General features: G+C 38.6%; 1 protein-coding gene across 1 annotated transcript in view; it reads right to left on the bottom strand.

Annotated features, from left to right (window-relative positions):
* Positions 1–25,249, bottom strand: part of LOC131061011 (thioredoxin-like protein AAED1, chloroplastic) — a 203,714-nt gene that overhangs the window by 897 nt on the left and 177,568 nt on the right. The window lies entirely within an intron of this gene.

Genomic DNA, 25,249 nt, shown 5'->3' with positions numbered 1-25,249 from the left:
CAGATATATATAAATTATTGAGCTCAACACGAGCATTTAATGAAAAACCAAACATTCCTCGTACCATTACACCTGAAGACTCAATTCATGTGACCTTTGAGACGTTTCCAAAAGACATGAAATCCCTTGTCCTTTTAGACCTGATTGTTATAAAAACAGATCCCTTGTCTTTTTAGACCTTGACTGTTAACTTGGGCTGGACATACTTGGTAATTTTCATTAGTATCTACAGATTCCTGTTTAATAACTTTCTGATGTAGCATGAAATGACAAAGTGCTGATAAATTGGTGGCTCACTCCAATAAATGCAGCCGTTCTCCTGTTATATTCCTGTAGTTCCCAATGTATCAGCCACTTGGTTGGCATGTTTTGATGTGTACATGAGATTAATAGATAACATACTTGGAATTAATCCATATCCAAGAGATTATCATTGATTTATTTCTATCAACATGGAGTTGTATGGTTAGTTTTAAGTTTTGTTTTATCATGGTTTGTTTGAAGGGTCATTCAACTAGGTAATCTGGTCATGTTATAGCCACCGTGCTATTTTTGAAAAAAGTATTTCCCCGAGTCAATTGCTCACATAGGTAATACATCTTCATTACGATTTCTACAGATATCACTAGCTCTTAATTCTCTTTAATTAATTGTATTCAAAAAGATTCTTTGGGATAGCCATGATGTTGCCACCTTGAAATGTGTACTGTACAGTGATTTCGAATTCTCTAGTTGTATGGGAATGCCATGTTTGGAGAAATGTGTCTTCCTTTGCACATGTTACATTTTCATTGATTTCATGTAAGCACATGTCAGCTATTTTCTTCACACTAGACCGTAGTTTCAAAGAACATTAAACATCCCTTAGATCTTTTCTGAATATTATATGTTATCTTTCAAGCCAAAGTCCCCAGTGAACAAGAAATGGTATCAGAGACCAAAAAAGTGAGACTGTTCTCTTAAATTTGGTATAGTCTTTCACTTGTTAACATCTACTTACCATTTCAATTTCCTGGGCAATTTATGTCAAACCAAACAATATTTCATTGCCATATGACCATTCAAAAAATAAGTGGCCAATTGTTTCTGATCTATTTAGACAAAGTACACACATGGAGACTCCAGCCCATCTTTTATAAAAGATATTGAGTGAGTCTCTCTACTGACTGATCAACCAGCAAACCTGCTACTTTATCAGCCAAACTGGATTGTGCAAAACCTTACTGTAATAGCTACCCTCAGTTACTTCTGATTTTCTCATAACACACCAAAACATTCAATAAAGCACCAAAAACCAGAAGAATCCAAACAAAATGGTGTTCATCATATTCTCAGTAAAACAAAATACATCATTAACACATGGCCAAAAGGAATCTCAAACCAGTCTGTAGTCCTGTGAATGCCATACTTTTCTCTGAGTTATCAAATCCACCAAACGGACAAGCAAGTTTGCTGATTAACATGGGCTTTTGGTGTGGTGAATATTTAAATCAACCATAGAGACATTAACACTTTCCCAGAGCAGCACAATGGAGAGAACCACCAAGAAAACCCACACTTCTCAAACTAAACTTTGAGTCCTTTCTATTCAAACCATAGTTACGAGGCTTGGACTTAGCTCGGACTCGGCAAGCATGACTTAGACTCTGCGAAGACTTGGCAAAGTGAAAAACCAAAGAAATTCAGAGATTTTTAAGGATTTCAAACTTGTTTCATGCACCCTTTATTAAATAAACCTTAAGAAATAATAACATCATCAAATAGAAGCTAATTTGATCACATACACAAGCATACATTGTAGTTGGCATAAAATGCCTATTGTTATGTTTGATAATATTGGTTACTCAGCAATGTATTAATTGTCCAAATTAAGTTTGTTGCCACTCTTGGGTAGTTAATGTGTTGATTGGTTGACAGTTGTGTTCCTCTTGGCAACTGTCTGGTTCTTTAAAAAAGTTGTGTACCGCCAAGGAAGGGAGTAGGAGAGAGTTAGATGAATTGTAATCCTTGGCTGACCACCTCTGGTCTTCTTCTTTGCAAAAATTTCATGTGCGAATAGAGATATATTTTACTCCTATATCTGGTATGCATTGTTATTCTTGTATTTAATTTATCAGATAGCGGCATACATACATCAATCACATAAGTATAAACGCAAGTTGTAGCTAAAGGAAATAGCACACTCAGATATATAAATATTGTCAAATGTATACAAAAATTACAGAATATGAAATCCATGACATTAGAAGTTCCAAACAAATATCAAAACAATAGCTAGAAGTCTATGGCTCAAAGGAGCCTGCATCCTTCCTACGAAGGCATCTAAGGTAGGTCCTAGATGGTGTAGCAGCCATAATATTTTTTTAACTATGAATATGCACAGATTTGCAACAACAGATATTTATTATGTAGATTTTTATGATCATGATTCATCATGGGCCTATTACTTTCATAGACTTATAGTTTGATGGGGTTTGGGGGGCAACACCAAAATGAGGTTGAGGGTAGCACCCCTTGTGGGGGGTTTGAGGGTGAGAGAGAGAGAGGTAGAGAGATAGGTCTAGATCTTGGGGGAGAAAGGAGAGAGTGAGATAGAGAGGTAGAGAGAGGGGATACAGGAAGAGTGATAGGGAGAGAGATAGGTCTAGAGTTCAAGGCATATAAAGTGAGTGAGATAGAGAGAGTGAGAGAATACTAATAGAAGCCTGTTGATTACTAAAATTTGACTATTTGAAAATTTATAAGATCTTTTAAAACCTAGAATTTGCATTATAACTTCTAGATATTTAAAACCATTCTCAAACATCCTACCAATATATACATGAAATTTAACTTAATGTATAAGCAAGGAAAAACACATATTGAAATGTGACTTATACTTAAATGTTATATTTCATCAGTATTCCACCGGCGTTGGGGACGGGGGGACGGGTTTCCGGGACGAGGGGACCGAGGGCCTAGGTTTGGGGACGACAACGGGGGGTGGTGCTGATATAGTTATACATATACATATAGTACTTGAAAAACTAGTTTTGAAAAGATGTATGATAGTATAACAGTATAAGAATTACATTTCAAACGAAACTATAGGAAATTTGAAAGACTAAATCTAAATTTGAAATACCTCCAAAAAAGTCACTTTTTAAAAAAAAATTAATTTTAAACATTGCATATACGTGGGGGCGACGGGAGACGTCTGGGCGTCTCCCCGTCCCTCGAGAGATGTCTACACATATCTCGAGGGGCAAGGAGATGCCCAAACATCTCCCAAGGAGACGTGGCTTGGGAGATGCAAAGACGTCTCCTCGTCTCCGGCGGCGCTTGGGTGGTGGTGGTGGGGGATGTCGCGTCCTCGTCCCGGAGATGTCCCCGTCTCTGAGATGCAGCCAAAAAGGGGGGGGGGGACGCGTCCCCGTGGAACACTGTATTTCATGTATATTCTAGGGGCATGTTGTAAACCAAAACAGCATTGAAATTTTGAGACTTCAAAAAATAATTGAGTTTGGCTAAGTCCAGGTGACGAGACTCGCCCAAACTCGGTTGAGTTTGAGTTCGAGCCTTTGGGACTAGCCAAGCTTGACTCGACTTGCGACTTGTTGAGTCTGGGCAAGTCCGTGCGAGTCTTGTTTTTATTGTCTTACTCCTTTGTAGCCTTCACCTTTGAAAAAAAATGCAACAACCTTCAAAACCACTTAGAGAAAAAAAAAATGGTGAGAATGCAAGTTTTGTGTTGAAGAAATGAGGTGAAATGACAAAAATAAGGGATGGTAGGGAGAAATTAGGGTTGGAGGGGCTTTTACAAGTTTAAAATTGCTTTTTTTCATTGTGGGACACTTTTTTGGATGCCCACGATGTCGAAATCGCCCAAGTTCACCTAGGGTTTGGTCCGAGCACCCGAACGAAACCCTAGGTAAATCGAGGGCTAAACCCAAACCCAAATTGCATCGAACGAAACCCTAGGTAAATCGAGGGCTAAACCCAAACCCAAATTGCACCCAGCTTTGTACCCAACCCGGATTGAACCTCGGGCGAACCTAGGGCTAAACCCGAACCTAATCGCACCCAGCTTTGTACCCAAACTTAACCAGGAAAATTTGTTAACGTAGATTTCATGTTTGTGTTAGCCTATTAAAAAAAAATGTTTACTTGCCTTGCTAGGTCGCTATTTTTAACTAGATAACGTAAACAAGAAGTTGTAGGAATTGTTTGAGTCAAAAGCATAAAATCCTTTTGACTAGTGTTCAAAGAACACCTTAGCTTTTTACGCTAAGCAAAACCAAAATGATACACATTTATATTTTATTCAGCGTGGATGAGAACCACCCAAGAATCATTGTAAATGTGTGGTTCACATAACATCGCTTATATTATTTAAATTATGGAATATAATACTGTCAATATTGCTGATGTTATTGCATAAATGAAAAGATGATATGAGCTGATGATAAACAATATCTAATACAATTAATTATTAGAAAGATTTAACAAATAATTCAATAATATTATAATGTATACAAATATATGTGTATCTTGACTCTTCATTTTTATAAGCATTTGTGAACATGATGAGGGCAATGGTGAAAGTATTGTGGGAGGGGTACAAAGTATGAGCATCCTTCTAGATGCACCACCTTGAAGTGGGACAAGATGAGCCCACAGAGGCCAAAGGAGTACAAAGGGTACGGTCTTTGGGTCCAGGTGTTAGTTTTAGGATAAAAATGAAATAAGCAGAAATACACAACATAATGGACAATTAACACAACAGTTTACCCTGGGAAAACCCTCCTAATCGAGGGAGAAAAACCTAGCAAAATATATATCTCATATATATAGATATTAGAAGAACAAGAGCAGAAATTTGCTTTACAAGTCTGGCCTTACTCAAGGCTGAATTATTACAAAGAATAATAGCATCACTCCTTGATGTTGAATATGATCTTCCTTGATTAGTTCAATTTGCTACTAAGGTGTGAACTTGAAGTTGATTAATTTGAATTGGATACCAAATGAAGGAGATTGGCATGAGTATATATACATAACTTGGTGTTTCTTCATGAATAGTCGGCCTCATCAAGGAGACGACTTTACAAAATGAAATGAGGCGACTTTCCCATGAGTTGGCCTTAATATAAATAAATAAAATTATTATATGTTTAAATAGCAACTCCTCCTTGAGTCGGCCTTATATCTTTCATTTGATATTTATTATTAATTTCGATTTAAAAGAGAAAAAAATCTCCTGCAGCTATTACATCAACACTCCCTCTTAGCTAGGGAGATATCTTTCCAGATGTCCATGTCATGGAGTCTCTCAACATGACACCCACAATGGCTACACCCATTTGTGGAAGAAGGTTCATCACAGAGTCACTCAACATGACGTCCACCATGGCTACTCCCAGAGGGTGGAAAGAACCACATCTCTGTCTCAGAGATGGACAAGGACTTTCACCTCCAATTTCTTCGTCTTAGAGAAAGAATGCATAACAAGGACTTTCACCTCAAATTTCTGTCTCAGAGAAAAATGCATTAACAAGGGCTTTCACCTCAAATTTCTTCGCCTCAGAGAAAAATGCATTAACAAGGGCTTTCACCTCAAATTTCTCCGCCTCAGAGAAAAATGCAGTAACAAGGGCTTTCACCTCAAATTTCTCCGTCTCTAGGAAAAATGCATTAACAAGGGCTTTCACCTCAAATTTCTCCGTCTCAGAGAAAAGTGCAGTAATAAGGGCTTTCACCTCAAATTTCTCCGTCTCAGAGGAAAATGCATTAATCAAAGGCTTTCACCTCAAATTTCTCCGTCTCAGAGAAAAATGCATTAACAAGGGATTTCACCTCAAATTTCTCCATCTTGGAGAAAAATGCATTAACAACAGATAACACAAATCACTGATGCTAAGCCTCCCTATTAACAAGGGCTTCAAGTACTAGTATCAACCTCCTGACCTTCTTGTCCAAAGTTGCCTCTGTTGGTTTGTTAGACTCCCTCTGAATGTTAATTCTTCCTCTTCAAAGGATGTCTCCAATGAAGTTGTGCCACCAACTTCAGACTATGCAAATATGACTAATATAAAAAATTGTACATCAACTGAGACACATGTACTTGGAAATGAGATATCTAATCAAGCTCTGAAATTATTTTGTTCAGAAACACAACTGAAGTTGATTGTATGCATTCATAAACTTCATACAATCTTCTGTTAATATGTCATATCTTTTTTACAAAATCGTCCAACATCAGAATGTTGTTTTTGTAACTAGGGTGAAAATAAATAGGAGATGGGTTCTAATTGCCGCAAGGCAACATTAGAACCCATCCAAAAGGACTGGGCCCTTTTCTTTGTAAATCGCACCTATTCATTTAGGTGGCGTGGAAACTTAAATAGGGCTGGGCCCTCTAATCTTTGCCAAACGTGTAATACTCCAGCTCAGCGCCCAAGGATAGGGCTTCACCAATATGTAACATGCAAACCTCATTGTAGGGCCAAACCTATAACCGTTACTTTGTAGTGTGTGAAGGATATAGGCCCCAAGTTGGGCGGCAATAAATGTGGTTCAAATAAACCTTGGCGCCAAAACCTCCTAGCCGACTTGGAGGGTGATTAAGGGAGTTTAATCATATATAAATGCAAGCAAATGAAGTATCATTTAAAAATCAGATACCACACACAATCAGCGAACTATCTCTGCTCCATATGCGAAATCTGATTGAAGGAGTACATCATCTGCTGTGCTGGTATGAATACACCTTGAGGATAGCGAACTTGTTCTCCATGACAGCAAAGACAAGAAGATGACTGCGAAGACAATTAGAGGACAACAAATCACCATTGAAGGGCAGTGAAGCACAATCAAAAGGACAACGGATTTCTGTGTAAAGGCTTGCAAATCAGCACTGTGATTTCATGTATTCTAAGGACTGAGATAAGTCTGATCTTATCTATTATCTCCTGCTGTTGTATTGTGCCCTAGCTGGGTAAGTGAATCTACATTTTTCAGAATAATAACTAGATCTGAGGATCTGTTGTTGCTCGGTTTTTTCCTCCAAGAGGGAGGTTTTCCCAGGGTAGCTTTTGTGTTGTGTGATCCTTTATTTGTATGCTTTACTGTGCAACTTTAGTTTTCTGTTTATTGTGGTTAATCTGATCATGAAAACTAACATGGTATCAGAGCCTAGGTTTGCATGTGCAATGATCAGATTTACAGCCTGGACTTCTGTGTGACGGCTAGGGTTTTCAGATGATTACATGCACAGTCAAGGTCCTTCATCTGCATCAATGGATTCCTCATCCTCTTAGCATCTTAGAACCTTCAAAGGTGATGAATCTCAATTTATTTCAAGGGAGATAGGTAAGTGAAGTTGTAGGTGAATTGAAGCTACCTTATTTTGATACTTGCTATCATCCTTATATATTCCTGCTATCATATACCTGCTATCACTTATATATTCAATGTATTCATGGCTGAATAGTGATAGTGTATATATATGGATGTGTATTAACTATTAGGATCCAAGTATAAGTAAATGTCTTCTATCTATATGTCTGAATCTGTGTGTTGAGGGTTTGTAAGGGTTGGTGTTTTGTTTTACTATATCATGTCTCTAAGGTAACCTAATGTCTACTCTTGAAGATAATGTTTTTCAAGTTATGTCTCTTTGAAGAAAGCATTCCTGCATGACCTGAGAAGCCCTACCTCAATCAGATCTTGTCATCGAACTAATTATGAAAGCCTACCTTTCATCTCTCTCTTTTAAGATGCTATGGGTCCACTTCGTAAGTAAGAATGAATCATCAGGTCTGTGAATTCCTTATTTAGATAGGGTTTTAGAGGGAGTCTTGATATCTTTTAATATATCATTTTCATTCTTGGGTTCTAATCATTATGGTTTAATAGAGGAATTGATAATATATATTCCTTGTCTATGGCAAAATGTTTATTTATCATGATACTAACCTCGATACACTGGGTGTATCATCCACCCTCTGCGGAGTGCAAGGTGGTAGTGCTCGCTCACCCTCTGCGGAGTGCAAGGTGGCGGTTATTTCCACCCTCTACAGAGTGCAAGGTGGCGGTTATTTCTCACCCTCTGCAGAGTGCAAGGTGAGTTCACCCTCTGCGGTGTGCAAGGTGACAGATTGTCCTTCTCTGGGAGAAGTTTATGTATCCTCTGCGGTTGTGCATGATTTATGTTGTATGTTCATATGAGTATTTTTCTTGCAGGTGTGCATGAGGAAAGGTCTCTCATCCTCTGTGGGTGTGCATAATGAAAGATCTTAAATCTTGGTGATATATGCAGGTTCTAGGAAAGCATATAGCTATAAGGTTTGATTTCATCCTCTCTTGGCATTCAGTGGAAAGGCTCATATTGCAATGTATTTGTGTGCTCAGATCATGATGTGTATTTTATATTGCTTAGGGCTGGGCCCTATTCTTAAACTTTGTAAAATTTCAGGCCATGGGATTATCCATGTGAATATGGTTTTGTATTTATTTTCCTCCCTAGTTAAGAGGGAGTGTTGTTTTTGTAACTAGGGTGAAAATAAATAGATGGGTTCTAATTGCCGCAAGGCAACATTAGAACCCATCCAAAAGGACTGGGCCCTTTTCTTTGTAAATCACACCTATTCATTTAGGTGGCGTGGAAACTTAAATAGGGCTGGGCCCTCTAATCTTTGCCAAACGCGTAATACTCCAGCTCAGCGCCCAAGGATAGGGCTTCACCAATATGTAACGTGCAAACCTCATTGTAGGGCCGAACCTATAACCGTTACTTTGTAGTGTGTGAAGGATATAGGCCCCAAGTTGGGCGGCAATAAATGTGGTTCAAATAAACCTTGACGCCAAAACCTCCTAGCTGACTTGGAGGGTGATTAAGGGAGTTTAATCATATATAAATGCAAGCAAATGAAGTATCATTTAAAAATCAGATACCACACACAATCAGCGAACTATCTCTGCTCCTCCATATGCGAAATCTAACTGAAGGAGTACATCATCTGCTGTGCTGGTATGAATACACCTTGAGGATAGCGAACTTGTTCTCCATGACAACAAAGACAAGAAGATGACTATGAAGACAATTAGAGGACAAAAAACCACCATTGAAGGGCAGTGAAGCACAATCAAAAGGACAACAAATTTCTGTGTAAAGGCTTGCAAATCAGCACTGTGATTTCATGTATTCTAAGGACTGAGATAAGTCTGATCTTATCTATTATCTCCTGCTGTTGTATTGTGCCCTAGCTGGGTAAGTGAATCTACATTTTTCAGAATAATAACTAGATTTGAGGATCTGTTGTTGTTGGGTTTTTCCTCCAAGAGGGAGGTTTTCCCAGGGTAGCTTTTGTGTTGTGTGATCCTCTATTTGTATGCTTTACTGTGCAACTTTAGTTTTCTGTTTATTGTGGTTAATCTGATCATGAAAACTAACACAGAAAACTAAAAGAACACGTCCCCTGTCCTACTCACGTCTTCAAAAAGATTCAAAAATGAAAGCTTCACAACAGTAAGCACCATACACTATTTAATAGGCTGATAATGGAAACATCATAAACAAATAGGAAGGATCTGCAGTATTACAAACATGCATAACACATTCAACTCATCTCCTTTCATAGTTCATTGCCAAAAGGATAGATTATATTGTACAAAATAATATCCATTTCAAAAACACAAACTCATCTTCCAAAAATTTAAGGCACCACACACACAAAGGCACACACCCGTAGTCATGGCGTAATACACAACTCCACATTACACCCGTCTGAGCTATAAACATTCTAAGTTCTTACAACCTTGACACTTGCTTGAAGTTGTTACATACACAAAGATAGTTGATATATTTTTTCTTGGCCGCTGAGCACATCATCGACCAGCACAACTCTTATAATAAAATTCCCATCCACTTTTAAACCCAAAACAATTTAAACTTAGCCGCCTCCAAAGCTATCAATGATGATGTTCATGAGCCACTAGAAATATAATATCCCCGCAATTTTAAACAAATGTTATCATTCAAAAAATAAAACCGACAGCCTCCTACCTAGCCTCATATGATGCAGATAATGCGTTGATTAAATGAGCATAATAGCCCGACACACAAAAACGTCTCCTTTGAATATAAGAAATAAACACCTGTAGAAGATAATAAAGGCCGACACAAGAAAATGAAGTCGTTGCTGTCAGAAATAGAGAGGAGAATCGAAAAAAAATGATCTTCAAACTACCTCACTTCATAAAGATATTAGCCATCCCTTAAAGGAAATCATGCCACCACTTGATAAAAATACAATGCCATTTAAATAGCCTCCCTCAAACAAATGTCAAACCATTCAACATTGAGATGGCTTAGTTGAATTTTCAAATAGACACAACATGATGGCGATAATTGCAAAGATCTCATATCTCACTCTATTCCTTAAATGTGATAGCCTGAGGTGAACCCAATGGCAACCTTGTCATCCACAAGAAGAAGGTTTGTAGCATTCACCAAAGAATCATATGCTGCTCTGATACCATTTAGTTTTAGGATCAAAAATGAAATAAGCATAAATACACAACACAATAGACAATTAACACAATAATTTACCCTGGGAAAACACTCCTACTCGAGGGAGAAAAACCCAGCAAAATATATCTCATATATATAGATATCAGAAGAACAAGAGCAAAAATCTGCTTTACAAGTCTGGCCTTACTCAAGGCTGAATTATTACAAAGAATAATAGCATCACTCCTTGATGTTGAATATGATCTTCCTTGTGTTGACGTGGGTAAAATCGCATTGCTACGAATCTCTCTGGTCAACGCAGAATAGAATGTACTCGCCGAGTCCTATCCTCTCTTGTATAAGGAAGCCCTAATGTTGTTTTAAATCGATCAAAGGGGACAACCTCAAGGTTCCAAATGTCAGTTCTTGACTGCGGGATAAATCAATGGTCAATGTGTTTTTTGGGAGCATAAGGGGACTTACGTTTGCAACAAGCTGGTATGTATTCTAAGTTGATGTGGGAAGAATAAATGCAAAAGGATAGGGTTAAGAAACCTAAAATTAACAAGACTGGTATGCGGGTAGACGAATTCAACATAACCAATCCCTGCTTGGCCAGAATAACTCACAACCTCGCAGGAATGATGCAATCTTCAAGGGGACTTGGAAAATTTTAAGACTGCAGGTGCACGACTAAGCACCCAATTTTGGCGTAGCTCAGACGAACACCTGCAATTGAACTAAACATGATTTAAAGGCTCAGGGTAACCATACACAAGGATACACAATCAACATATCCTCAATGGTATGAGCCTGAATCCATCAAATACCTACACACCCAAAAAGAAAGATCTATCTAAATTGGTGAAAGAAAACCATGCAAACAGACTAAAACCAAGATGCTAAACACCAAATCAATGTCCATTATATTGATTCTAGCTGCCTATTACAACAATTTCTGCAACATTTCTATGCTACTACTAAAATTTAACCTTCTACAAAACCTAACCTATTCTAACTGAAATCTAAGAGTCTAACAATAATCTAACCCTTTACAAAAGAAAGGCCTCTGCCTTTTATAGATTTTACAATTTGAATTGGTGGCCAAGATTGATTGCATCCAGGGGCCCTAGTTTGCCTTCTAGAAGCTGGCAGCTTTAACCCATGCCAACTCAATTCTCAGTTATCCACCCAACCACTGTCCAACTACCTACCACTATTTGGCTTTAATTTAGTCAATTTGGCAGTTAGACAGAACTTATCCACAACTGACTTGTTTCCCCTTTGTTTCAAAATATCTTGAACGGGGCAGTTTTTTTTACAATAAACAATTTCAGTTTTCAAAACTAAATTTCTGGAATTAAATCCAGCTGTGCATTTCTGAGAATACATAGACTTGTAACATTCTGTGTGCTCTTTGTATTCAATCTCATTGATGGACTTCAACTCATCGTCCGATGGTGGCGCGCTTCCCATGATTGGTGTTGATCCTTTGCAATGCGCTCTGCCTTAGCAGTGTCTGGCTTTGTTGTTTTGATCCTGTGCTCCTCGACATCGATCACGATCAAGTCTTCACTCTGCGCTTCAAGTTGCCGTCAATTTGCACACAATCAATTTCAATCCTGAATTAATTATTTTTGAAAAATTAAATAAATTAATTTAACAAACATTAAATTCATCTTAGGCAATGTCGGGCTTGTTGAAGAAAACTTGGCCCCTCTGGATTAAATGGTTTGACTCTCTTTAACTCAACGTTCTATCATGCCATGACAAAACTTTGACCTTGGGGCAAAAATAATGTGAGATTTCCTATAAGTGCCCCCCCCCCATATTTTCATTTCATCTTTAACTTTGAGGGAGAAATTCGGGTTATTCTAGGTAAAACGTGAGATATCGTTTAATAGTTTGGATGCCCATCATGTCATATAATTCGGCCACTTCGCCTAGAATGGGTGACTAATGGTGAAATTCGGCCCTCTCACATGTTTTGTGCGATTTTACTGTTCTTGCAAATTTGATATAAAAGGCCGAATTTTGGCTTCATATGCCCTCTTGTTTTCTTTTTTGTCCCTTGGGAAGAAACTCACTTTTGAAAAAGTCACCTCTAACTTACCACTTTACCATTCAAAGGGGGCAAAATCGGTCTTTTGAGGCATAATGTGAGAATTGATTAAAACAATGCCTTTGTTTTTTTCTTTTTACTTTTACCCCTTTCACTTTGGCATGCATCCTAGGAAAAACTCAACATTTTGAAAGAAAAAGGGCGACTTTAGTTAATGCCCTCCTTTCCCTTTTCGGCCTATGAGCTGATTTGCACGATTCAAATATTTCTAAGATGCTCATTCTTTGGAATTTCGGGCAATTTGAGTGAAATGCGAGAAGTTTGTGAATGCCCTCTAAGTCAAATTCGGCCAAATTAGGCACTTTGATAGATTTAATTTTATGCCTGTTTCCTTTTCTTCAACAATTTCGGGCAATTTGGGTTAGCAAGTGAGATCTTCCCTTTAAGTTTTTAACACCCCCCTTCACAAACTTCGGGCATTTCAGGCGTTTTGAGAGATTTAATTTTTCTAAGTTATAACGCCCTTCTTGAAATTTCGGGCTGTCAATGCATTTTGTAGGAATTCTTAGACGCCTTTTCGGCGTTTTTGATTTCCGGCCTAATTTGGTCTTTTTGCACGAATTTCCCTTTTTTAATTTCCTTTCAACTTACGAGCCAATTTTGGTTTTCGGCAACTTGGGTCCTGTTGTGACGTTTTCACACATCGCCCCATTGCAAATGGGGACCCTTGCCTTTTTGCTTTTTAGGTTTTGTTTTTTGGTCTTTTAGGGTTTTGTTAGTTAGCCTTTGCAATTTTGAGTGTCGCCAAGGGGATCACATGGATAGCAAGTCCGGCTTGAGTGATGTCTTGATCCTGAAATTTGACTAAGTCTGGAAATTGAAAAACCTCAAAAAACTAGATTTTGCAATATAACTCCTGGAGGTTTGAAACCACTCTCAAACATCCTGAAAGTATATATGGAATATAACTTAAAGTATAAGAAAGAAGAAACATAAAAGGAAATGTCACTTATACTTAAATGTTATATTCCATTAAAATTGTCCTCATACAGAGTTCGAAAAGTCAAATTTCGCTCCTGTCCTTCACTGAGGATCCAGAGCGAATTTCGCTCCTGTCCCTCTCAGGAGGACCAAGGCGAAGCGCTCCTGTCCCTCACCAAGGGACCAGGGCGATAAAGCTTAGTGGAATCATTCCTGACCTTGTTTGGACAAATTGAGACATCAAAGGCATGATGGAGGACAAAATGAGCATGATAGAGCATCCAGACTTGATCAAAAACGATGAAATGATGAAGTTTTTGCCTAGAAGGTCAAATTCGCTCCTGTCCCTCACTGAAGGACCAGAGCGCTTTTCTTTATATGCACATTTTTAGACCTTTTTTTGGACATTAACTTTTATTCATAGCATGACGCAGGATGATATCTTCCCTAGCAAAGACATTTCATGGTGAAAAGTGAAGCATTTGGGCCTGGAAGGCAAAAATCGCTCCTGTCTTTCAGTGAAGGACCGGAGCTCAAAATCAAATATTGCTTTGTCCTTGCAGGATTTTAACAACTTGATGATTTGAAGAGGTCCAAGGAAGTGCATTTTACCAGTTGAATATAATTTGAAGACACAAACATGAGGAAAAATAGACCAAAATGCAAAATCGCTCCTGTCCCTTAGTCAGGGACCAGGGCGAAATCCATTGTAGCTCCCGTCCCTCTCCCAGGGACCAGAGCGAAATTCTTCATAAGGTAAAATTCAGGAAAAAGCAAGCAAGTTTTAAGTTTGAAGGCAAGAAAGGAGGGTGAAACTAGACCGTTGAAGATAAATTTGGAAGTTGGCAAAGTGTAGTTGAGCTTGAAAGTACAAATTCGCTCCTGTCCCTCAGTCAGGGACCAGGGCGATATCCACCATATTTGCCAATTCATTCAAAATTCATGCCAAGTCAAGATTGTACATGGTTGCACAGGGTCTAAGGCGTCTTAAGATGATGATATGCAAAGGTTTCAAACGTCAAAAGACTATCAATTTGAACAAGGAAGCTATATCGCTCCTGTCCCTCATCAAGGGACCAGGGCGATTTTCATTAAATCATTCGTTTTCCTTCAAGATCACGTCAAAGTCAAGGTTCGCAAGATCAAGGATATCATTTGCAAGGTGATGAACAAGGAGTAAAGCTTGAGAGATAGCAAATGTTGGCCAGAGCATGAAGTTCGCTCCTGTCCCTCACCAAGGGACCAGGGCGATATCCACCTTAGAGGGCATTCATCCACCAAATCAAGACGATCAAGCTCGAGTTTTTTGGCAAACATGCCAGTCTCAACGTGAGGATGGAGGTTTTGAACATAAAAGGCAAGAGAATCAAGACTAAACATCAAATTCGCTCCTGTCCCTTAGTCAGGGACCAGAGCGATAGGTTTGTGTCCTTACCTCTTCCAAATTTGGCGCTAAAACATTCTTTAGATTTTATTAAATGCTAGGAAAAAATCGATAAATTTGAAATCCAATTAAAGTTAGCATTTAACATTAGCGCATGGGTCTTTATTAATTAATTTTTGCCTTTTAAAAATCGAGTTTATTTAAAATTATAGGCATTAAATTAATTAATTATAAATAAAATGGGGCGCTTGATTTAAAATTTGTTTCATTTTACAAAGGTCGGCCTTTAAGTTTATTTTAAATTTGCCTTATTCACCAAAGTCGGCCTAGGGTCAATGTGAAGGTGAGCGCCTATAAAGGGAGGTGTTTATTTCATTTTCAAATCATCATTTTATCCTCTTTCATATGCGAGCTTGAAGTTAGAGTCAAGGCGAACTTGCCAAAAATATTGAAGATCACATCAAAGACCCCAAGGGTGACGAAGTTGATAGGAAGGACGTTCGCTTGAAGATCACGTGGAAAAGGCTTCAAACATTAATTTTGCCTAGGCAAATTCCTTGTTTTGCATTCTAGAGTTAGCTCTCAAGTGAGGTATGGCGATATGGATTTATTGTTTTGATTTTGATTGTTGATCGTCATAGCCTTCAAATTTTGAATTTTGAATTTTGAATTGTAATAGCTCAATCGTTTTTTAGGAAATAATAACTCAAGGATTTATTATGAAGTTTCCTAAATTTAATCTCTAATCTATGTTATATATTGCAAAATCATGTTTCTAATTTTGAAATGTTGTGTAGGCATCAAATGGAGATCTTCTCAAGGACAATCAAGCATCGACAAGGACGGCCTTCTTTGGACTAATGTCATCAAGGGTGACCTCTTCCAAATCCAGCATTCCAAGGCAAGGTACATCAATCGTCTTGCACATCAAGGACAAAAGGAGTTAGAACAAGAGTTAATTAAAGATAGCCTCTCAACGACATCAAATTGAATATCTAGCAAGCTACAAGTGTCAGACGAGGTGGCATCCCAGTCATCACTCCTCCAGTCAGTGTGGTCCACCTCAGCATGTCCAGATTCAATGTACCTAACTCATGGAAGGTGGCACAAACTTCGATGTACCTACCCCGGCTATTCATTGGTGGAATTTTCCAGAGAGGACATGTGTCCAAGCAATACAATTATTTCATTGGTCAAGCATTAAATGTTATGTAATGGTTGTAACAAACCCTAATTAGAGTTTTCATTGTAAAATCTTGGCCATTGATCTCGAATTGATCTAAGCCATCGAATTGTATTGTGGGCACTATATAAGCCCTGGCATTTCATTTGTAAAGGCTAATTAGCAATAAATTAGAGAGAGTTGTAAATAATAGAAAGCAGTTAGTAGATAGAGAGTAGTTAGAAATTGATAGAATAGTAATTAGAGTAGAATAGGAGGACAAGGCAAGAAATTGTTGCCATTGATTGTAAACAAACTCCATTTTCATTGAAGTAATGGTGAAGTGTGTCGTTTCTTGCAATTTGCATGGTTTCTTGTTGAGTCTTCAATCCTAGATGGTAGATGATTAGATGAATGGAGGAAATGCGATTGATTAATGGTGGAATTCGTATATCCATACTACTAGCAGTTTGTTGATTGCAGACTTGCCTTGTGTAGTCAACTGGAATCATTCAGCTTAAGCTCAATTTCAATTTGTCGCTTCTTCATTGATATGCATCAACTTGATGGTGTCTATGCCTGCGGTGATGATTTGAACATCATAAAGCTTCCCTTAGAAGATCGCACTAGCCTTGTAGAGATGGTCCATTGATGTCAAAACAAGACCTCGTTAGAGTTTCATCAAAAATCAAATCATTGCTCCTACATTCTTAGTATTAGGATTAGATCTTCTCTTCGCCCTCATCCTTTTTCCATTTTTTCAAATCTAAGCCAGTAAGAGCCTGTGTTCCAGCAAAGCAGATCGGAAGTTCAATCATCAGATGTAAGTCCCCTTGTGATTCCAGCAAATCACATCATACCACTGGAGTTTATCCACACGTAGAGACCCTACTAACCAGAACATTGGAGTCATCCTAACTGATCCTTCATGCGAATCTTCAGCAGTTAGAGACTTTATTCAAGAGAGGATAAGATGCCTTTAGGTATTTTATTCTGTGTATGATGGTGTACAAAATACACGTCAACAGGTCCACAGATTCAAATTTCGGAATTCTATTTGAAAACCGCGCGACTTTCTCTGTGCTTCATTATTACACGCCCCTTCAACAAGCTTGCTAACTCTGGCAATGAGAGGGATTTGCACGATTTTGAATGATTTTCGGCCATATTTAGCATTTTACACTATTTTCATTTTTTGGCCCCTTTTGACAATAATGCGCGATTTAAATATTTTAAGTTCAAATGCCCTTTCATGACAATTTTGGGCTACCAAGCCGAAATGCGCAATTTTGTTTTCCCTCTCTGCACTGTGAAACTTGAAAAAAAGAATGTCGAGTTTTTCACTATGGGATTGCAGGGGCGATATGAAGGCATCCGAAAATGTCTCCCTCACTTCACACTTAGCCCCAATGACCTTGCGCGATGCCCAGGGGGAATTTTTGGCCTTTTGAGGGATTTTGAGAGAAATGGAAGGTAAACTTCGAGCATTCTGCGAATATTGTGCGATTTTTAGACAAATGCTCGACCTCCTTTCTCTGTGGCATCGACACAAGGTTCTGCAGATTTGAGATTGATTATGGCTTCGAATTGCAGGATCTTCATTCTCTCCTACCACGTGGGCAAATCAAACTAAAAATGGGGGTCCCCTGTCCAAGACGGGGTGGGGTGTGCAAAACGCACAACAAATGGCGACTCGGCTGGGAAATTTTCCCGAACATTTCAAGGATGACTATCCAGATCGAACTCCAGAATCTCTAGTATGTACCCCACAAAACAACCCAAATGACAAAGACAGATCCAAAGTAAAAACGAGGTCGCAAACTGAATCAAGTCACCAACCTTGAAAATCAAGTGTGTGCAGTGAAGTTTATTCTTGCTTGAAGAAGCTTGGAATATCATTGTTCAATCAAGACAAGTTACCTTGTGGACTCATACTCCAAAAGCAACCTGGATAGAGCCCCGACGGAGTTATCGCCTGTAAGCTCACAAAGATTGCTCTATTTCTGGTAGATAATTTTTTTTTGTTTTTCGATACCTGCAGAGATGTCTGCATTCCCAATAGCCAAGCTTTGGATATTTCTTTTCTTTTTAATTTCTTTTCTTTCACTTTTTCACATTGGCTGGTAAGCAATGAAGCCTACGTGGGATTGAGCGTTACAGTGGTCGCTAAAGCAAAGCTTCATATTTTTCACTTGCAATGACTTCCCTTCGATAAAACAACAGACTTAAGCAATTTTAAGCATTTAAGGTGCAGTGATTGCAATGTTGGTGACAAAACGTAGTAAGCAACTAAATTTTTAGAACGACTAAGTCTTAAACCAAATGAACTTACTATGGGGGCAACCGTCAATTAGGTGCTCTACCAAAGTTGGCATCCAAGAAACAAACCGGAAAACATTCTAACTTTGTACACCAATGTTGGGAAAAGAAAACAAACCCCACAAAAACGACAGGGAGACAACCCTTTCTAAAACGACACCTATACTATAGCAAAGAAAACTAACTAGAGCAAAAAACAGGACAACTAAGCTAAAAAAAGAAAAAAAAACTACTCTAAAACAGAAAAGAAAACCCTAAACTAACTATATACAAGAAAGACTGACTGTACAAAAGGTGTACTATATGCATGCGTTCCCGACCCAGGGTGATTTCTTAGTATGTGCAGTGGTAACAGGGCAACGGGGACAGTTCTAAGTCTGGCTTGTTTGTCTTTGTATTCTGAAAAGAAAATCTTCAGTTGGCCACTCTCAGAATTAACTGGGACGTCGGGTAGTATCAACAGTTGGGGAAGCTTGTTCAGCCCATGGTTAACCCATTTACATGTTTTCTCAGAATATTCAAAATCAAATTGAACATTTTCAGAATTAACAATAGGAGGGAAAGATACAACTTGGTGTGTATCTGAGTCGTGCGGAGTGTCCTGTGGGAGAAGATCTTCAGTAGCCATATCAGGAGGTCACCACTAGTGGTGCAGCATCCCACTTGCATGCGGCTCATGTAAATCAGCATCAGATTCTTCATCGGGTTGCACAGGCTGAAAAGCAGTTTTGAATTTGAACTCAGGAAAGAGGGGTGCATCATCTGTCGGTGCATCCTCAGATTGCATGTACAATCGGCTTTATGAACCTCTGTCAGGACATCTTCAAACAACAGGGACTCCTCAAGTGATTGATCCTCAAAAACATTCTCGACAGGTTTTTGGATTATATCCTGCATTGGTGAGGCTGCTACAAATGGCTCTTCAACTTGGGGCTGATCTTCGGAGCTCACTTGATCATTATCTTGAACACTGTCTTCCTCAGTTGCAGGGATAATAAAATCATTCGCTGCCACAGTCTGACTATTTCGTTCACCCTGCTCAACACTTTGCAACTCCATCTTTTCATCATCAGGGGATGCGACACTGCTTTGATTTTGCTTTCGTCTATACTTGTCTGCAACAAGGTAGGCACTCCACACCTTGCTGGTGATGCTCTCCTCTGTTTCTTCCGGCAGTCCAAACTGGGTTCTAACTTGACTAACTGCCTCCATGCATAATGAGAAGGTGAATTTTGAGTGTGGGGTGCGGTGAATTCTACACCACCAAGATGACAACACACTCTCCAAGCACAAGTTCACTTCGAGACCAAACTAGTTCTCAATTAGGTCCCTAAATCGTGTAAACTCATCGATGCTTGATAGAGGATTGGGGATATCCGACTATGCTATCTCCTCCGGTTTGGGGATATCCCAGAAAAATATTTGCCCCTATAATGCTAACTTGACTCTTGACAAAAATGTCAAGTAGTTCAACTCTTCGTGCTCAGTTGTGCCATGAATTTTGCAGTGAGTTGCCGATGTGAACTCAGATAACTTCTTTGGATATAGATTCAAACTCAGCCTTTGCTGGAATCGGGAAATGTCGGACTGCGGATAGTCTTCATCAAATGGTTGACCCGACATACTGACTCAGAAATTTTTGGTATTTTCAGATTTTCAGATTTTTTTGGTTTTTCTAGTTTAACAGGGATCTAGCATATCCCAAATATAACATTCAAATGGCGTAATAGACTCGACTTACTGCAAGGAACCTGACAAGGGGCCCTCCTTCTAGCGCCAATTTTGTTGAGCGCGGAGGAAGGTAAAAAAAGGCTATAAGGTTTCTCCTCACAAATATGGATTGATATGACCTGGGTTTAGTTGTTTAGACATTCATCCTATCATGCCCTCCTAGCGCCAATTTTGTTGATGTGGCTAAAATCGCATTGCTACGACTCTCTCCGGTCAACGCAAAATAGAATGTACTCACCAAGTATACTATCCTCTCTTGTATAAGGAAGCCCTAATGCTGTTTTTAATTGATCAAAGGGGACAACCTCAAGGTTCCAAATGCCAGTTCTTGACTACAGGATAACTCAGCGGTCGATGTGTTTTGCTGGGAGCACAAGGGGACTTACGTTTACAACAAGTTGGTCTGTATTCTAAGATGCTACGGGAAGAATAAATGCAAAAGGATAGGGTTAAGAAACCGAAAATTAACAAGACTGGTATGCGGGTAGACGGATTCAACATAACCAATCCCTGCTTGGCCAGAATAACTCACAACCTCGCAGGAATGATGCAATATTCAAGGGGACTTGGAAAATTTTAAGACTGCAGGTGCACAACTAAGCACCCAATTCTGGCGCAGCTCAGACGAACACCTGCAATTGAACTAAACATGATTTAAAGGCTCAGGCTAACCATACACAAGGATACACAATCAACATATCCTCAATGGTATGAGCCTGAATCCATCAAATACCTGCACACCCAAAAAGAAAGATCTATCTAAATTGGTGAAAGAAAAACATGCAAACAGACTAAAACCAAGATGCTAAACACCAAATCAATGTCCATTATATTGATTCTAGCTGCCTATTACAACAATTTCTGCAAAATTTCTATGCTACTACTAAAATTTAACCTTCTACAAAACTCTAACCTATTCTAACTAAAATCTAACAGTCTAACAATAATCTAACCCTTTACAAAAGAAAGGCCTCTGCCTTTTATAGATTTTACAATTTGAATTGGTGGCCAGGATTGACTGCATCCAGGGGCCCTAGTTTGCCTTCTATAAGCTGGTAGCTTTAACCCATGCCAACTCAATTCTCAGTTATCCACCCAACCACTGTCCAACTACCTACCACTATTTGGCTTTAATTTAGTCAATTTGGCAGTTAGACAAAACTTATCCACAACTGACCTGTTTCCCCTTTGTTTCAAAATATCTTGAACGAGGCAGTTTTTTTAAAAATAAACAATTTCAATTTTCAAAACTGAATTTCTGGAATTAAATCTAGTTGTGCATTTCTAAGAATGCATAGACTTGTAACATTCTATGTGCTCTTTGTATTCAATCTCATTGATGGACTTCAACTCGTCATCCGATGGTGGCGTGCTTCCCATGATTTTTGTTGAGCCTTTGCAACGCACTCTGCTTTAGCAGTGTTTGGCTTTGTTGTTTTGATCCCGTGCTCCTCGGCATCGATCACAATCAGTTCTTCACTTTGCGCTTCAGGTTGTCGTCAATCTGCACACAATCAATTTCAATCCTGAATTAATTATTTTTGAAAAATTAAATAAATTAATTTAACAAACATTAAATTCATCTTAGGCAATGTCGGGCTTGTTGAAGAAAACTTGGCCCCTCTGGATTAAATGGTTTGACTCTCTTTAACTCGATGTTCTATCATGCTAGGGCAAAACTTCGACCTTGGGGTGAAAATAATGTGAGATTTCCTATAAGTGCCCCCCCCATATTTTCATTTCATCTTTAACTTTGAGGGAGAATTTCGGGTTATTCTAGGTAAAACGTGAGATATCGTTTAATAGTTTGGATGCCCATCATGTCATATAATTCGGCCACTTCGCCTAGAATGGGTGACTAATGGTGAAATTCGGCCCTCTCACATGTTTTGTGCGATTTTACTGTTCTTGCAAATTTGATATAAAAGGCCGAATTTTGGCTTCATATGCCCTCTTGTTTTCTTTTTTGTCCCTTGGTAAGAAACTCGCTTTTGAAAAAGTCATCTCTAACTTGCCACTTTACCCATTCAAAGGGGGGAAAATCGGTCTTTTGGGGCATAATGTGAGAATCGATTAATACAATGCCTTTGTTTTTTTCTTTACTTTTACCCCTTTCACATTGGCATGCATCCTAGGAAAAACTCGGCATTTTGAAAGAAAAAGGGAGACTTTAGTTAACGCCCTCCTTTCCCTTTTTGGCCTATGAGCCGATTTGTGCGATTCAAATATTTGTGACATGCTCATTCTTTGGAATTTCAGGCAATTTGAGTGAAATGCGAGAAGTTTGTGAATGCCCTCTAAAAGTCAAACTCGGCCAAATTAGGCACTTTGAGATTTAATTTTATGCATGTTGCCTTTTCTTCAACAATTTTGGGCAATTTGGATTAAAAAGTGAGATTTTCCCTTTAAGTTTTTAACACTCCCTTCACAAACTTTGGGCATTTTAGGCGTTTTGAGAGATTTATTTTTTGTTAGTTATAACACCCTTCTTGAAATTTCGGGCTGTCAATGCATTTTGTAGGAATTCTTAGACGCCTTTTCAGCCTTTTGATTTTTGGCCTAATTTGGTCTTTTTGCACGGATTTCCCTTTGTTCATTTCCTTTCAGCTTACGAGCAATTTTGGTTTTCGGCTGATGAGGTAGCTTTGTCAACTTGGTCCACAGATTCAAATTTCAAAATTCTAGTTGAAAATCGCATGACCTTCTCTATGCTTCATTATTACACGCCCCTTCAACAGGCTTGCCAACTTTGGCAATGAGAGGGATTTGCACGATTTTGAATGATTTTCGGCCTTTTTTTGCATTTTACGCGATTTTCATTTTTTGGCCCCTTTTGACAATAATGCAATATTTAAATATTTTAAGTTTAAATACCCTTTCATGACAATTTCGGCTACCAAGCTGAAATGCGCGATTTTGTTCTCCCTCTCTGCACTGTGAAACTTGAAAACAAGAATGCCGAGTTTTTCACTACGGGATTGCAAGGGCGATATGAAGGCATTCAAAAATGTCTCCCTCACTTTGCACTTAGCCCCAATGACCTTGCGCGACGCCTAGGGGGACTTTTCGGCCTTTTGAGGGGTTCTAAGAGAAATGGAAGGTGAACTTCGGGCATTCTGCGAATATTGTGTGATTTTTAGACAAATGCTCGACCTCCTTTCTCTGTGGCATCGCCACAAGGTTCTGCAGATTTGAGATTGATTATGGCTTCGAATTGCAGGATCTTCATTCTCTCCTACCACGTGGGCAAATCAGACTAAAAATGGGGGGTCCCCTGTCCAAGACAGGGTGGGGTGTGCATAACGCACAACACCTTGATTAGTTCAATCTGCTACTAAGGTGTGAACTTGAAGTTGAAGAATTCGAATTGGATACCAAATGAAGGAGATTGGCATGAGTATATATAAATAACTTGGTGTCTCTTCATGAATAGTCGGCCTCATCAAGGAGACGACTTTACAAAATGAAATGAGGCGACTTTCCCATGAATTGGCCTTAATATAAATAAATAAAATTATTATATGTTTAAATAGCAACTCCTCCTTGACTCGGCCTTATATCTTTCATTTGATATTTATTATTAATTTTGATTTAAAGGAGAAAGAAATCTCTCGCAGCTATTACATCAACACCAGGAAGAGATGGTTTCCCCATGGCTCACAAATACAAGAAGTAAAAATCATTAAGGTATTAGGATGATGACTAGATGAGGGTCAAAGGCACCTTATTATAGCTTCCCTTCTATCTCCACATGGATCAATTGTTGAAGTGAATCAATCATAAGAGGTGAGATGTTGATATGATGGAGGGGAACGATGTAAAGCCCTCACTAGGTACGCCACCTCATGATGATGGTTGAGGACCATCTATTAAGGATCACATGGGGCCACAGAGGATAAGATCCTGCTGTTGGGCCTAAGGTAGAGGATACTTGGGGCACCTCATCATGTCTTCCAACTCAACCCTCGTTATGGTTGAGTTTCCATGTAATTGGTGATATTGGTTTATACATATCCTAACCCTAGAACTGGATGTATTTCATGAATTATATCTACATTGTTGTCTAATCTCATTGTGGGTTTCCAAAAGATAGGTTTATCTCATCTTATTCTTAGATGAAGATTATATCCCTAACTATGTTTGCCCTTGTTTCATTCTAGATTTGTGATTTTAGGACAAAAATTAGGGCATTTACAAAAAGGGGCATTACACACTTCTAATTCAAAGAGCAGTTTTACCACACATCTATTTCATTTTATGTTGCACCAAAAGGTGTGAATTAAAATGCTAACATTATTTTATGAATTCATGCATCTCTTATCTTGAGAATAGTGATGGATATTGTATAGGTGTAGGCAATCCAATTTGAAGTGTCACACCATTCTAGTCACAAGAATCTTCATTTATAGCTACAACCTTTGTAAACATCCATAATAACCTATTAATTATTGCTTTTAAATAGAACTAATTGGTTTACTATCTTATGTGTTCAGTTTTCATAATCTATGAACCCCATCCTTCACAAAAGTACTTTATCGCCCTAACCACCTAGGACTCAAATCACTTAGCGACTATATTGATTAGTTGGAGAACAAGAAACTACTATAGGTATGATTTTTTTTGAGTGAATTTATAGGTTATTACATACATGAATGTTTCTAAGAAATATGAAATATCTTTGCAGAGTCTAGTTGTTGGAGTCAATACAACCCAAAAGGGGTTTTGGGGGCCTGTTGACGTGTATTTTGTACACAATCAAACACAGAATAAAATACCCAAGGGTACCTTATCCTCTCTTGAATAAAGCCTCTGATTGCTGAAGATATCGCGGAAAAGGATCAATCAGGATGACTTCAAGGTTCTTGTATGTAGGGTCTCTACGTGTGGATAAGCTCTCTGTGGTATGATGTGATTTGCTGGAATCACAAGGGGACTTACATTTGATGCCTGAACTTCTGATTTGCTTTGAATATTGCTGGAACACAGGATTTTCACTAGCTTTGACTTGAAAAAAGGAAAAAAGATGAGGACGAGGAAAAGATCTAATCCTAACACTAAGAATGTAAGAGCAATGAATGATCTTTGATGAAATTCTAACTAAGTCTTGTTTTGACATCC

The sequence above is a fragment of the Cryptomeria japonica genome, chromosome 9 (assembly GCF_030272615.1).
Source record: "Cryptomeria japonica chromosome 9, Sugi_1.0, whole genome shotgun sequence".
Lineage (NCBI taxonomy): Eukaryota > Viridiplantae > Streptophyta > Pinopsida > Cupressales > Cupressaceae > Cryptomeria > Cryptomeria japonica.
This window is presented reverse-complemented; position numbering and strand designations above follow the sequence as displayed.